The sequence below is a fragment of the Macrotis lagotis genome, chromosome 8, assembly GCF_037893015.1.
Source record: "Macrotis lagotis isolate mMagLag1 chromosome 8, bilby.v1.9.chrom.fasta, whole genome shotgun sequence".
Lineage (NCBI taxonomy): Eukaryota > Metazoa > Chordata > Mammalia > Peramelemorphia > Peramelidae > Macrotis > Macrotis lagotis.
The window spans coordinates 31164999-31181387 of NC_133665.1; the positions used below are offsets into that span (position 1 = coordinate 31164999).

The 16389-nt window shown below is 35.7% G+C and overlaps 1 protein-coding gene across 19 annotated transcripts in view; it reads left to right on the top strand.

Moving 5' to 3' along the window:
- FRMD3 (FERM domain containing 3) overlaps positions 1–16389 on the top strand; it is a 329113-nt gene that overhangs the window by 241097 nt on the left and 71627 nt on the right. The window lies entirely within an intron of this gene.

Below are 16389 nucleotides of genomic sequence, written 5' to 3' on the forward strand. Positions count from 1 at the left end.
TCAGTGTCCTCTATTGTTGTTCAATTATTTCAGTCATTTCTGACTAGCGATACTGGATTAGTGGCTTGCTTTTTCTGTCTTCAACTCATTTTACAGATGAGGAAACTGACGTTAAACTGGATTAAATGACTTATCCAAGGTCACACAGCTATTAAGCATCTGAGACTGGATTTTAACTCAGGTTTTACCACCTAGTCCACCACTATTGTTAGGTAGGAACTTGAGGTACTCTAATTTCCTTTTTATTCACTATCTACCATAGTTTAGAGGCATAGCAGTAAAAGAGAAATTATTTAGAGTTGATTTTTTGGAAAAGCAAACATAGGGAATTGGGAAGGCAGGCATAATTATCCCATCTTTCTGCATCAAATGCAGAAAACCACATCTTATGGAATTTACAGCTATTACAAAAATGGTAAAATCTCTTAATCCTTTGTCATTACCACTCAATATCTTATTAGAGATGCCATTAACCTAAGCAGTACATTTTTTGACAAAGGATATAAGGGATAGAAAATCATTAATTTCTGCCATAAACAACAGTTCAGTGGAAGATAAAGAAAAAACTTTCTTTTTAACTGATCGAAGTCAGAGCCTTCCATCAAGTGGGGTCAGGGCATATTGACCCATACTCCTGCATTGGAAAATTCTAGTCTCTCTTATTTTCCTGAGGATTCTTTGCTTTTACTATATCCCTTTGAACTTTTGGTTCAAAGTAGGCTTTTTTTTTAGGTTTTTGCAAGGCAAATGGGGTTAAGTGGCTTGCCCAAGGCCACACAGCTAGGTAATTATTAAGTGTCTGAGACTGGATTTGAACCCAGGTATTCCTGACTCCAAGGCCGGTGCTTTATCCACTATGCCACCTAGCCACCCCTGGCTTTTATTTTTTCTCAATTTATTCCTGGCTCTTTGTGGGTTCAGATAGCCTTCCCTGAGGACCCAGGCTCTGAACCCTTCCCAGGACTATCAGAGCCACAAGGGTCTTCCTGGCACATTTTAGTTGGCATCTTTCCTATGACCAAATCTTTGGTCTATTTCCAGTTTTTCTTTCTTGGTTCCTCTTTCAGGTATGCAGTTTCAAGGGATACTGTTTTTCAAAGGAACCTAAAATAAGGCAATGTGCACTTGAGCATTTGTAGATTTAAGCCAGAGTTATTGTTTCTATTTTAAAAAGCCTTTCCTTAACTTTTGTACTTGCCAAATATATTTTCTCTCTCTAGATTATCATGAGATTGAATTTAGTGTTGTTTGACTTCTAACATATACTGGCACTGTGGAATACAGAGACAAAAATTGAAGCAATTCCTGCCCTCAGGGAGCTTATATAGGAGCAGGGACCTGAAGAGGAATATATAATATGGAAATAGACAAATGTAAAATGTAAAATAATTTGGGGGGGTGGGATGGTGTTGGTAAAGTATTAATTTCATCATTACAATGATTATAAGGTAGTCGGGAAAGATAATATGTATTCACTCTTACAACCGTGGAGCCTAAAATCATGGATAAGTCAGTAAACATCAACTTTGTACTAAGCACCTGGAAAAAAAATAAAGGCAAAAATATTTTCTACTCATTTTCTGCTCACAAAGTGATGGAAGGGAGACATCATATAAACAACTACATACAAACAAGATGTATACAGGTTGGATTGAAGTTAATTTTAGAGGGAAGAGCATTAAGGGGGATCAGGAAATGTTTCTTTCAAAAGATGGGGGATACCAGGAGATGGAAATGAGGAAGGAGAGAATTCCAGGCTTGGAAGATAGTCAATAAGAATACATGGAATGAAAGGAGAGCTTCTCTTGTTTGGGGAACAAGGAAACACAGTGTCACTGGATCAAAGAGTAAGTGGAAATGAGTGAGGTGTAAGAGTGATGCAGAGGAAATACTAGGCAGAGAGCAAATAGTTAAAATTGTGCCTTTCTATGCTGACTTTGTGTATCCTGAGAAATATTTTTTTATAGAAAAATTGTTTTTTACCACTCCTGGGAAAAGTTTGCTTCTATCCCTGGAAAAGTTTACCTTGGGCTGATAAAAACTATCTAGAGTATCCAACTAGATAGGATCATGTCAACTAGATAGAACACCTGGTCTGCCGCCCTGAGAGGATCCTCCAAGGACAGGAAGGTAGAAGCTAAAAGTCAAAACAAATAATATCAAGATAATAGACTGTTACCCACAAATGAGTTTTCTATCCTTGAGTATACTGACATAATACATTAAACTACTCTGCACTCTTTTAGGACATGCACCATGCCTTGTTTCCTGATGTAAGCTATAGCACATTTCCCTTTTAAGGATAAGCCCAGTTGCAATAACCTTGCAGTTGCATAAGAAGACTTATATGTCCCTCATATTTCTGAGTCTTTGAGTCTTTCTGATGAATTCATTTATTACTTGAACCCTGAATTTCAACAAGAAGACAGGAAGGCCAGGTTTTTAAATAGCAGGTTTTGTATTTGATCTTAGAGGCAATAAAAAGCCCTTAGTGTATATTGAATAGGGGTGGTGGTAGAAATGACATAGTTTTATCTATGCATTAGAAAGTTCACTTTGATGGGTCAGTGAAGAATGGAGACTTGAGGCAGGGAGAGTAATTTAGAAGATTATTATAATGTCCGAGCGCTTATACATGGAGAATGGTTGGCTTTGGCAAGGAGAAGGATCATTATTTCTGTGAGACAAAGGTGAAGGCATTGGTAGAAGACATCTGAGTGGTGTGAGGTGAGGTGGAGAAGTGATAAGAAGCTTTCAGTGAATGGTCTCAATTTTTTTTCCCACTGAAATATGAGGCAGGGTTCTCAGCTGAGCAGGTAAAGACAGGAGTTGTCTTAGGAAGTTTTTGAGCATAGTTGAAAAGTTTATTTTAAAAAGGTACTCCTATAGTAAATGGGATAATAAATCAACTAAAGAGGTCTTGCTGCAGTGATGGTCACACTAAAATTATGTAACATAAATTTGTAGCAGACCCAATCAACATGGTTTCCTGATTTTCTCTAGTTTTATTCTGGAACACCAAGGGTAAAACTGTTGGATAGTGTGAGTAATATAAGCCTGGGACTTGGCTGGGAAAGGTTGGTGATCTGGGAAAGGGGACAAAGGACCAAAGAGAAGGGCTTAGTATAGAAATGAAATGATTCATCAAAGGGATCAAAAGAAGAAGAATGCAGTCAGGGAAGGGAAGATGGCCAGGAAAACAACTGAGAGAGAGTGAAGATTCTGAAGGTCATTTTCTTCATTTCTAAAATGAGGTATTGGACTTGTGAACTTCCAAGTTTCTTCTTTCTCTCTAAATCTATGCTCTCTGATTAGATAGTCAACGACCAAGTTGGATACATTTTTCAGGTTTCCTCTCTTGGTTCAGAGGTCATCCTATTGGTCCAGAATTCCAATTCTCTTTTATTCCCCAGCTTATACTCCAGTTTATATCAGTTTAGTCATACCCCCCCCTTTTCTTTCTTTAAATTTAAATTTAATTTTTTTCCAATTACACGCAAAGGTAGTTTTTCAACATTCATCCATTTGCAAGTTTATGAGTTCCACATTTTTCTACCACCTTCCTTCCCTCCCCCCCCTCCTTATAGCACCAACCAATCTGGTAAAATTATATATGTACAATTTTGTCTAACACATATCCATATTAGTCATGTTATGAAAGAGGATTTAGAATTAGAAGAGAAAAAGTCATGAGAAAGAAAGGAAAAAATAAAAGAAATTTGAAAAAGGTAAACATAGTAGACTTTGCTCCATATTGTCGCCATAGTTTTTGTTTTGTTTTTGTTTTCTTTATGATGTGGATATCATTTTCCATAACAGGTCTCTCAGAACTTGCTTTTTATCACTGAAATATTGAAAGGAGCCATGTCCAATAAAGTTGATACATCTGAAATGTTGCTGTTTACGTGCATAATGTTCTCCTGGTTCTGCATACTCCACTCAGCTCAATTCATGCAAGTCTTTCCAGGTTTTTCTAACGTTCTGCAGCTCATGATTTCTTACTAAAAAAAAACCCAACAATACTCCACAGCATTCATATATCATAACTTGTTCAGTCATTCCCCAATTGATGCCCCCCAATTTCCAATTCTTTGCTACTACACAAAAGAGCTGCTATAAATATTTTTGTACATGTGTGTCTTTTCCCTTTTTAATGAATTTTTTGGGATTTAGACCTAGTATAGTGGTATTGCTAGGTCAAAAAAAAGTATGCACAGTTTTTATTGCCCTTTGAATATAGTTCCAAATTGCTCTCCAGAAAGGTGGAAATCAGTTCACAATTTCACCATCAATGCATTAGTGTTCCAGTTTTCCCACATTCTCTCAACATTTATCATTTTCCTTTTTTTGTCATCTTATTTCATAGATATAAGGTGGTACTCAGAGTTGTTTTCATTTGCATTTCTCTTATTAATACTGATTTGGGGCATTTTCTTATGTGACATAGATAGCTTTAATTTCTTCATCTGAAAATTGCCTGTTCATATCCATGGACCATTTATCAATTGGAGAATGACTGGTATTCTTATATATTTATTTCAGATCTCTATTTTTTTAGAAACGAGTCCTTTATTAGAAAGAATAGTTGTGAAAATTGTTTCCCAGCCATGTCTTCCTCTTCTTTGTAAACAGATCTAATTTCAGTTAGTCAGCTAAAGTGAAAATAAGGGAAGAATTTGTGTATCAGCAAAGATTTGAGGAAAGGTGAGATGGATACCACAAGAGCTATTGCCAATATGGAATGGGATGCTTTAAGTGACTTCTAGATCTCATTTTAGAAGGCTTCAAGCAAATGCTAAATGACAATTTGTTAGGAATTTTGTTAGAATTTTGGAGGGGATTCTTGATCAGGCAGGAATTGGGATTTGAACTCAATGGCTTTTTCAACTTGAGGTGGTGTGATTCTATGCATCAGAACATCTTTCTCTTAGAAATGACAGAAACCATATCACTTGAAAATGCATATGACCTTGTACTCTTTAATTCAAGGGCAGAATGCTAGTACTTAGAGGGAGGATTAACGGTTCACTTCTAGTTATGTTACTTATTTTAGAACTAGCCAGTGTCTTTCAGATCATCAGCTTTTTAGGGTACCAGTATTTTTTTATCTTACAGTTCTTTCATTAAAAGCAAGTAAGACACTGTTTCCTTTACTGTTCAATGAAAACACACGTTTCTTTTTCTGATTATTTATGAAGTAAAAGCTTGTTAAAGAATTTTTCTCTGAGTCAAACCACACTGACTTTTAGTTACTTTGGCTTTTGTGGGCTGATTTCAACCCAAACTTAACAGAGGCAGAGTGACTAATGAGGGCTCTTCAGATTTGTTAATAGCAGGCTGGACATAGACCAAATTAGAAGTAGGTAAAGTTGACTGAGTTTTTTTGCACCACTCCATTCTTTACTTTCCTTTCTTATTTCCATATCATATACAAAGCTCCTATTACTCTTGTACTGCTCCAAGGATTTTCAAAGCTTCTGAATTCAGTTTCCTTTCTGGGCCTCTAGACTTTATACTAGAGAGACAGTGGGACTTAATGGGTAGTGATCTTGTATTTATTAAGGGGACTATCCCAAAATACAATGCTATGTAATACATATATAACTAATAATATGCAGTAACGGTGGTTCATAAGAGAACATAACAATGTATATTCATATATATGTAAAACAAGTGATATATCTAAAAAAACCCAGATACAAATCTCTTTTAATCATAGTAGCTTTTCTTCATTGTTCATTTCCTATTTTATTCTATTTGCCCTATAGAACTTATTTGCCCATAGTTAGTTTCATGTAGTTTCCCCAGTTAGACTGTGAATTCCTTGAGAGTAAGGACAATTTTTTGCCTTTCTTTATATTTCTGAGTTTAGCACAGTGTCTACTATGCAAAAACTTAATAAATGCTTTTTTGACCTATTGACTTCCCTGGTGCCCAGAATACTTGCATTTTAATTCCTGCCTCTGAAATCTACTAACTAAACAGCTCTGAAAAAGTCATTTTGCCTTTTACTGTCCTATAAAAGTCTCTCAGTTATGGAGCAATTGTTCATCTGTATTGGTTTTTTCCCAAGGAAAGTTAGTTCCCTACACCATTTAAGTTATATATTTCTAAATTCCCAACCCTGTCCTAATTTTTCTGGTAAAATTTTTTCCCTTATTCAGACAATTCCCTGAGAAAGTTAATACATTTTTTAAAAGCTAAACTCATGTGTTATATTAATTTAAAAAAAAGAAAAGGAAGAAGGAAGAAGGGAAAGAAAGAAAACCAATATTTTGTTAATCACTCTGTGAAAGACATTCTGCTAACACTGGGAAGGAAGGAAGGAAAGAAGAAAGGAAGGAAGGAAGAAAAAGAGAAGGAAGGAAGGAATAATAAAAGAAAGTCAATATTTTATTTATCGCCAGCTACATGAAAGGCATTCTGCTAGCTCCGGGGCATTTAAATAAATAAGATATTTTCCTCAAGAAGTCTGCAGTCCATTTGAATAATAATAAATTTTTACCCCCACCAGGTAACACTTTTGCATTTTTAAAAATTCAGTTTTGTTTTATTTTTAGCTCCAAATTCTCTCCCTTATCCATCTCTCATCTATTGAGAATGCAAGGAAAATAACATTCATTACAAATATATATATATATATATATATATATATATATATATATAGAGAGAGAGAGAGAGAGAGAGAGAGAGAGAGAGTCATGAAAAATAAATTTCTATGTTATCCATGTTTAAAGAAAGAAAGAAAAAGAAAGAAAGAAGAAAATATATTTCAATCTGCATTCTTAGGGCAATTTGTTCTTTATCCACAGGCAAAAAAGCATGCTTCATGAGTCCTTTGGAATTATGATTGTTCATTGTTTTTTGACAGGGTCTTTTGGTAGACCCTGGTACAACAAAAAAGAGTTACAATAATATATGAATATTGATACCATCTGTTGTTAGTGGGCAGAACATAGGTGTTTATATATTTAGAGTTCTGAGTTTATATATTTAGACTTCTTAGAAGTCATCTAGATCTTTATTTTCATTTTACAGATGAGAAAGGCTAAGTGATTTGTCCAAGGTTACACAGATAAATTGACAGAGCTGGATTTCAAACTCAGTTCCTTTGGTTCCAGATCCAGGGCCCTTTCCACTTCATACTTTATGGATCATAGATTAATATCAGCATTTCTTTAGACCTGTGAGAGATCTTATAAACCTTGTTCTCCAGGCCCCTAATTTTACAGCTGAGGTCACTACAGAGGTTAAGATATTTGCTGAAGAATCAAATGGACAGAAAGTAACAGAGTGGGGATTTGAATCAGCATCTTTTGACTTCAAGTTCAAAAATTTAGTATGTCAGATGATTTTGACCATCTTACACAAATTGACTCTCTAAACAGAGTTCTTCTTTTATTTAATTTTTTTAGTAATTAAATATTTTATTTATTTTTCCAATTTCAAGAACTGCAGTTTTCAACACTTATTTTTCTCAAGATTTTAAGTTTTACTTTTTTCTACTTCTTCCCTTCCTTCCCTCCCCCCCTCCACTGATAGAAAGCAATCCATCATAAACTATACATGTATAATCATACTAAACGTAGATCCATGTTAGTTATGATGTAAGAGAAGAATCAAATCCAAACAGAGAAAAAACAATAGAAAGAAAAAATAATACGTAAGATAACTTTTAAAAGTTGAAGTAACTGAGTTGAAGTAACTGAGTTCAAATCCGGCCTCAGACACTTAATAATTACCTAGGTGTGTGGCCTTGGGCAAGCCACTTAACCCCATTTGCCTTGCAAAAACCTAAAAAAAAAGTTGAAGGTAGTACGTTTTGGTCTGCATTTGAACTCCACAATCCCTCTTTGGATATGGATGGTGTTCCTCCATCACAGGTCTTTTGAATTGTCTATGATTATTGAATTGCTGAAGTGAACAAGTCCATCATAGTGGATGATCACCCAGTGTTCTTGTTAGTGTGTATAATGTTCCTCTGCTTCTGCTCACTTCACTCAGCATCAGTTCATACAAGTCTTTCCAGGCTATTCTGAAGTTCTGTCCCCAATAATTTCTTAAAGAACAATAGCTTAAGTTAAACAGGCTGTTTTTGCAGAGGCAACATGAATTGAGAACTTCATTTCTCAGGAAATCTTTGAATGGCCAGTAAAGGAATAAAGGGTTCCTTCTGAAATTTTTACTTGAGAGTCCAGAATTAAAACTAGGGTAGAGAGACTACCAGTCACTCAACATCTGCTAAATAAATACATTTGTCTGTATGTCATCATCTGAACATATTAGACTTGTCCTAAGATTCTCATTTCTCACCTGGACTTCTCTGACTGGCTCTTCCATCATGCCTTTGGAAACTCATTCTTGGTAGTCTCATCATTCTGCAAGGTCTCCTCACCTATGGCCCCCACCTCATCCCTGCCCTTTGCTTTTCTGATTGGAGGATGGGGCCATGAACTTCAAAGTTCCATTTAAGAAGAGAGCTCAGATCAGACATCTCCCCATTTCTTACCTGTGCCACTTTGGGACTTCCATGACTGACTTCATCATGCTCCCATATGGGTATCTTCTCTAAATTATAAACTCTTAGGGAACAGAGACTGTCTTTTTTGCAGATTTATATTCCTAGTTCTTAGAACAACACCTGGTACATGCCAGGTAATTAATAAATATTTATTGCTACATTGGTCATTGTATTGATCAGGGTTCTTAAATCTTTTAAGATGTTATTATATAAATTTTCAATCATTTTCAGTCTCTTCTTCCTTTTTATTAGCTTTTTTGCTGCCTATAAGCATCTTCTTCTTCTCTCCATTCATACTCAATTCAAACTTGGACTTCAACAAAGGTCTCTTTATTGTTCTTTTACTTTTGTAATCTATGCCAAGTCTACCCTTCCTTTAAAAGCCAAATTATGTACACACTTAAAGAAAAATGGGCTTGGATTCAGAAATGTGGAGACAACTCAAACCTGCTGAGCCTATCAGAGCAGATTATTAAATTTTTAGTGTTTTACCTCAGAAATGGGAAAACATTATAAACCAAGAATTGATATATTGTCTTGTTGATTGTCTTGACCTAAGAAAGTGATGAAGAAAATGTTAATATGTAGATCATGCATAAAAATGTATTACATATTTTTTTTTCCACCAGGAGCTGGTTGTTAAATGTTTACCAACACACCATTTAAAGTTATATCAAATTGTGGCCATAGTTAGGTTAGGATACTTTAGCATCTAACCGGCTTTAGGTGTACAATTATGCTGTTGGAATGGTTAATATATTTTATCAAAAGCTTTTTCTGTAGTTACTGAGAAAAAATGATTTCTGTTGGTTTTGTTATTGATCTGATTATTTATGATTTTTATTTTAGATAATTAGGAAAAATTATTGAAATGTGAATAAATATATCCTATGGGGCAAAGCTAGTTTTAAATTTTCTTTTTTCTCCTTTTTTAAAAAGAAAAATAATATTAAAAAGCTTATAATTTCTTACTACTTTGCAAGTCTGCTTTTGTCAGGTAGTTATTTTTTCTTTAGTTCACTTGCCAAATAATTTGAACCTTTCATCCATTTATATTAATGGTTGTTATAGCAACTTAAAATTGTCTTGACCCCTCTGAGCCTGTGTCTTTTTGTCTGTGTGTGTGTGTGTGTGTGTGTGTGTGTGTGTGTGTGTGTGTAATTTAATTAGAAGGGAAAAATCTCTGGTCAATTGGGAAAATGAGTAGAAAGAGTATTACGGATGGTATTTTTATCCATTTTACTTTTAATTAATATTCACGTCAGTTTAACTCAAAGGGAAATCTTTCCTTTTCTTTCTTTCTTCCTCTCTCTCTCCCTTCCTCCCTTCCTTCCACTGTTGAGGCATTTGGAGTTAAGTGACTTGCCCAAGATCACACAAGTAGTTACATGCCTGAACACAGATTTGAACTCAGATCCTCTTGACTCACTAGGCTTGGTGCTCTATCTGCTACACCACCATGTTGTCGTCTCCCCCAACTATTCTTTTTCAAATACATTTCTTTGCATTTCAGTGAATGTTTAAGGGTTTCTTAAGATTTATCCTAAGCAATCCTCAAATATTAATTGAATAACCTTTGTTCCATAAAGAAAAACAGCTCTCATTTTGTGTATTAAAATGTTCTTGAAAAAAATTATGTTTAAGGTGAATCTGTGTCTATTATTCTTTGCCATATTTTCTGCGTGTTTTAGTATTGCTTTAGCTTACACAAACTCGAAGGGCATTTTTGTATCTCTAGTGGGCAGTCACTTTTGTGACTGACAGCCATCCAGTGTACATATTAGATTAAAGCTATGCTTTATTAAGTTTGAAAACTGATTATTGTGTTAAATGCTTACCTATTAGATTCCCCATTAGATACCCCATTAGATGAAAAGTACCTTGAGGGCAAGGACTATCTTTTTACCCATGTGTCTGGCACATGGTTAGATGCTTAATAAATATAAAGGGAGGTAGACCATATCTGTAACTAGAATTTTTTTAATGTGCATAAGGAAGTTAACTCTAAACCAGGCCCTAGGCAAGTTGTACAGAATGTACCTTCAGTGGAGAAGGGAAAAGCAGGCAGAACAACCTGCCATCTGGTAACTTCCTGTTTTTACTGTTTACTTTTGCTATGTAAGTGCTGAGTTCTTTTGTGCCTATGCTTTTTGGGAGGCTCAGGTGAGACAATGAACATCAAGTACTTTGAAAATAAAACAATTCAGGGCAGACGTCAGTGTTTATAATTTTATTGTTATTTCAAAGTATCACATGTACTACCAATGCCCTTTACAATTGGCACCCTGATAAAAAGTTGTTTTTTTTTAAGATTTTGACAAGGCAAATGGGGTTAAGTGGCTTGCCCCAGGCCACACAGCTAGGTAATTATTAAGTGTCTGAGACTGGATTTGAACCCAGGTACTCCTGACTCCAGGGTTGGTGCTTTATCTACTGTGCCACCTAGCTGCCCCTGATAAAAAGTTCTTAATGGGCACAGGGCCTGGTATCAGTCAAGAATGCTTAATTACTACTTTTTTACTGACTGGATCTTCTGCTCTACCTGGAACTCTGAGGAACTCTAGAGGTCATTCTAGAGAAATGAAACAGAGAAATAAAAAAACATAAATTTAGTCACACAGAAGCTAACTCTGATATAGAGTTGTTTAGAAATTGAAAAAGAATTAATATGTGATACCCATATTTACTAAAGGAACAGTGGCCTGAAAGGGAACAGTATTTGTAGAATTGTTTCTGTTTAGTTGTTTCAGTCAGTTTGACTCTTCATGGTCCCACTTGAGACTTTCTTGGCAGACACTAGAATGGTTTGCCATTTCCCTCTCAGTTCATTTTGCAGATGAGGAAACTGAGGCAAACAGGGTTAAATGACTTGTCCAGGGTCACACAGCTAAGTAAGTGTCCAAGTCAGAATTTGAACTCAGGGCTTCCTGACTCTAGGTGTGACATTCTTATCCACTGTACCCCTCAGTTTATATGTGTGATACCTTAGCTTATATGTGTAATAGCTAATAGTTAACAATAGCTAACATTCATATAGTGCTCTGTGGCAATAATTATCTCATTTGTTTCTCACAAACCTGAGAAATAGGTGCTATTACTATACCCATTTTACAGATTTAGAAACTGAGGGAAAAAGCTTGCTCAGAGTCAAAGAACTTGTAAATTTTAAAAAGTTAAAAAAAAGTTAAAGAGATATAGTTTGTGGGTAATTTAATCATTTCATTCATCCTTTGTACTTTAAGAGAACCAATGACATCATGGTGTTGGGGGTTAGGGTACAATGTGTTTGGCTGTGATTGATCAGGTCAATATGAGTTAGGAAGTCAAGTACAAATTTGAAATGGAGATGATTCTGGATTTGAGCAGCTTACATTTCCTTTATGCTACTGTGATTCTACTTTGCTCACAGAACACAAAACCCTCTTTGATGGGGGCATGCCATCCACAAAGATAAAATTCACAAGGATATTTTCCCTTTGCTGGTATGGATCACAATCTTTTCACACTCTTCTCATCTTGGGTCATTCTTGTCCTTGTTCTCTCATGGATACTCTAGATATCAGCAGGTCATAGGTCACAATAATGTGCTCAATAGGGACTAAAGGAGTTCAGAAGGGAATTGGGGTGGGAAGGGAATAATTATTTATTATGTCCCTACTCTGTGCTGATATTATCTTATTTGATAAGAAGGTAGGTGAGGTGATTAAGGAAGTCATGAACCTGTGACCTCATCTGTGCCTTGAAGGACAGGTAGGGTTTTGATAGATTCAGATGGATAGAGCAAGGAGAATTCCCTATAGAAAGAATGAAATGAGTCAAAGGATAAAGACAGAAAGCATAAAGCAGATTTGGGAGATAGTGACTAGATCAGTTTGACTGGAGTAGATTGCTTTATGTGCTTGAATATTGGGAAATGAACCATAAAAAAGATGTGCCAATGACTTTGGACTAATCACTTACATTTGTGATCCCATAACCTGAACCCAACTCTCTTTCTATTCTGAGTTTGAAGTGATTTTTGTAGTGCTGAATCCTAGTTTTAGTTAAATTTTAACTAAACCTCTAGAGCCTCCAAAAAAAAGTGCCAGTTGAATTCTGGGTAACCAAAGATACAACCTGTACAAGGGGATTAAAAAAAATAAAGGTTATTATGTTTATAAATTTTAATATGCTTTTAAATCATTAAAAAGTTAATTGTAGAAGCATGTTTGGGATTAGTATAAGAAGGAAACCAAAGACTGATTAAGGTGAAAAATAAAAGGCTGAATCGTCTCTTGTAATACATCATAGGACCATATGATTAGGAGTTGTAAGTGCAAAAGATTTTCAGAGGAGGAAAAAAAATCTATGATTGGGTATGGTCTAATATAAAGAAGAATGTGAAAATATAATAATGGAATTATGAAGTGTTACTTTAATTCAAAGGAAAAATGAGATTATTTCTAACTTGTAGACAGAGAATGAGGGAAGTTTCACTCAAAAGTTGAATAAATCCCTTCTACACTCTCCCCATTATTCAATAAGCCTCTCCTTGGATACCCTTAACAATGGAGAACTTATTACCTCATAAGGCATGTGATTACTTTTTTTTAAAGAGGTCTAACAATTGCCTACTTTTTGATATCAAGGTGATACCTTCTTCCTATGAACTTCCTTCTATCCACTGGTCCTGGTTCTATCCTTAGTGGCACAAAAATTGGTTTAATAATTCCCCCTTATTAACTTTTCAAATACTTGAGGCCAGCATCATGTCCCTTGAAGTCCTCTTTTCCCCAAATTTAAGACATTATCAATTATTTTAAACCATGGTAAGTTTAAAGCCTCTCTCCACTATCTTAGCCACCCTTCCTGGACAAGAATCTATTTTGTCATTATCCCTTCCAAAATGTTAGACCTAAGCTAGAACATAACCTTCTTGGCAGGAATTATCAAGAGGAAATGGCCTGCCATCTCTCTTATTTGAGATGTTAAGGAAGACAGATAAGGAAAATGATGAGAGGAGGCCACATTACATTCTGACAAAAGGTTTTTGTGGTCTAGTAGATGGAGAGCTGCCTTCAGAGTTAGGAAATTGAAGGTTCAAGCCTGATCTTTGACTCAAACTGGCCGTATGACTCTGGGTAAGTCATTCACTCTCTCAATTGTCCCAGGCATTTCTCTATAACTAGATGCTGATGAGCATGTACTGAAAGTCTTTGCAGTGGGAGCAAACCTCCAAGACTCCCCTATACTAATAATATCATATGTCTGATTCAAAAGAATAAACCCTTTGAAAATGAAAATTTCCAAACCTAAAAACTCATATCAGACAACAGGAAAGGATACTGCACAGACCTTTAAAAATACTTCAATAAGAGTCTGAATTTTGAAAATAAACAATTTATGCCATGCTTCCAAGGTATTGAAATTTTAGTAGATAAAGAAGATGAGCTCCTTTCCAGTTCATAAGCATCCTTATCAGAATGTGACAGGACTGTTATTGTATATGTAAGAAGAATGCTTTTGGTTTGACAGAGCAGAGATAATCTCTTTTGGTTATGTTGAGATGCTTCAGTACAGATTCCATTTAGTTTCAGTTTCAACCCTGGTGACTAGACTACAGGCTGGCTTTGGGGCACAACAGAAACATCAGATTTTAGAGTTGTTCTTCGTGTGGTGCCAGATAAGACAACTCCTCCCATATATCACTATCAGAACACATGCAGACTCTGATTCAAGGAATAAAAACCAATAGTTGAATTCAAGAGATGACTTCCATCCTTTTTGGGAAAATCACATTTGCTCATGGCAGAAATTATTTTAGGGGTATTTGAGAAAGAAAGAAGAGAGAACTGGTTAGAGAAAAATTACCTATCTTTGGTTCTATTTACTTGGAAAAACTTTCTAAAATTGTTTTCTCCTATCATTAGAAATACATTAGTATCAGTGACTGTCTTGACAATGGATGCCATTCACTTCTCTTGGGGAAAGATAGCTAGCAAATAGTGCTTGTGTTCTGAGGGCATGAAACCAATCTGGGTCCAGAAATCTTATTCAAAATGGTCTGCTGAGCAAGATAGACTCTCGCTGCCTCTGTCTCTGCCTCTGTCTCTGTCTCTCTCTATGCTCTCTGTCTCTGCCTCTCTATCTCTCATCTCTTTCTGTCTCTCTACCTTTCTCTCTTTGTATGTCTGTCTGTCTCTGTCTCTGACTCTGACTCTCTTTCTCTCTGCCCCCCCCACTCACATAATAGCTCTTTTATTATAACAGTTTGTAAAAGCTGCCTGACATATTGGGTAGAGAACTAGCTTTTAGAGTTAGGAAACCCTAAGTTTAGGGTCTGCCTCTGGCTGACTATGAAATAAAAGGCAAACTCAATACCTGAACCTCTTTTTTAAGACGATAAATTCTAGATGAGTTGCCAGTCTACATCAATGGAGAGAACTTCCATGAGACTTTATAGAAAGTGTCACTAGTTTTCTAATTAATTATAAGTTTACTAGTTAACTAAATATTTATACGTACCCCAGCATATAGTACAGTGGTAAAATAATTTAGCTATGGAGATTGGGACCTTGTTCAAGTCTCATCTCTGAGGCTTACTGCTTCTTTGACCTTGGATTTGGATTAGAGTTCCTCTGAGGTCCCTTCTAGTTCTTTCTATATGATTATATCCTATGACTTTGGCATGTCATGACTTCCCTAGGCCTCAGTTTCCTCATCAGTAAAGGGGAGAAAGACAAGATCTGTGACCCAATGACCTGTTGATATCTAGAGTGTCCATGAGAGAACAAGGGCAAGAATGACTCTGGACGAGAAGAGTGTGGATAGATTGTGATCTATACCAGCAGAGGGAAAATATCCTTATGGATGAGATAACAAAGCAATGATGTTTTATTTTCTTTTAAAATAAAAATGAGGGGTGGCTAGGTGGCACAGTGGTCAGAACACCGGCCCTGGAGTCAGGAGTACCTGAGTTCAAATCTGGACTCAGACACTTAATAATTACCTAGCTGTGTGGTCTTGGGCAAGCCACTTAGCCCCATTTGCCTTGCAAAAACCTAAAAAAAATGAAAAAAATGAAAAACTCCTTTGGGGAAATATTTTCTAAATCATTCTGTTATTGTTTTGTCTTCTTTTTCTGGGACTTTGTAGTTCTAGAAAAAATTTTAAATTTATAACATTTTAGTTTGGAAAGGGACTTAATGCTAATTTAACCCAAATCCCTTATTTTACAGGTAATGAAATTAAGCCTCACAGAAGTTAGGTGACTTCTCCAGGGTTACAGATCAAGTAAATGGTTCAGTGGAGAGAATGTTGCACTCAGAGACAGGAAAATCTGAGTTTGAATACTATCACAATCATGTACTAGCTGAGTGATTTTGGACAAATTATTTACCTTCTCTCACCTCGATTTCCTCACCAATTAAATGGGAAAAGTAACTTTTTAGGATTGTTATGAAGATCAAATGAAATAGTGTATGTAAAGTTCTTTCCAAATCTTGAAACTGCATAAATGTTAGCCATGATTACTTCTAAATGGCAGACCCAGAATAAAGAACCTAACCCCCAGGGCAGGGTACCAAGTCAACTGGAAACTCCTCATGAATCCAGTGTTATGTGCTCTTATTGGAGTGTTGTAAGGTTTTGAAGGACATGACCTTGATAATGATCATGGCCTCAAAGGATTTAAAGCAAAAAAACAAATAAAACAAAACTAAAGAATTTTACCTGGATCTATTCTTGAAGAATAGTGCAGGTCTTGAAAGAATAAGTCATCCCTTAAAATATAGGGATGGAAATGGAAATGATGATTTTTACCATCGGGATTCTATATTTAGTTATGTGTCTTAGTTGGTCTTGTAACATGATTGCTATGTTTATACTTC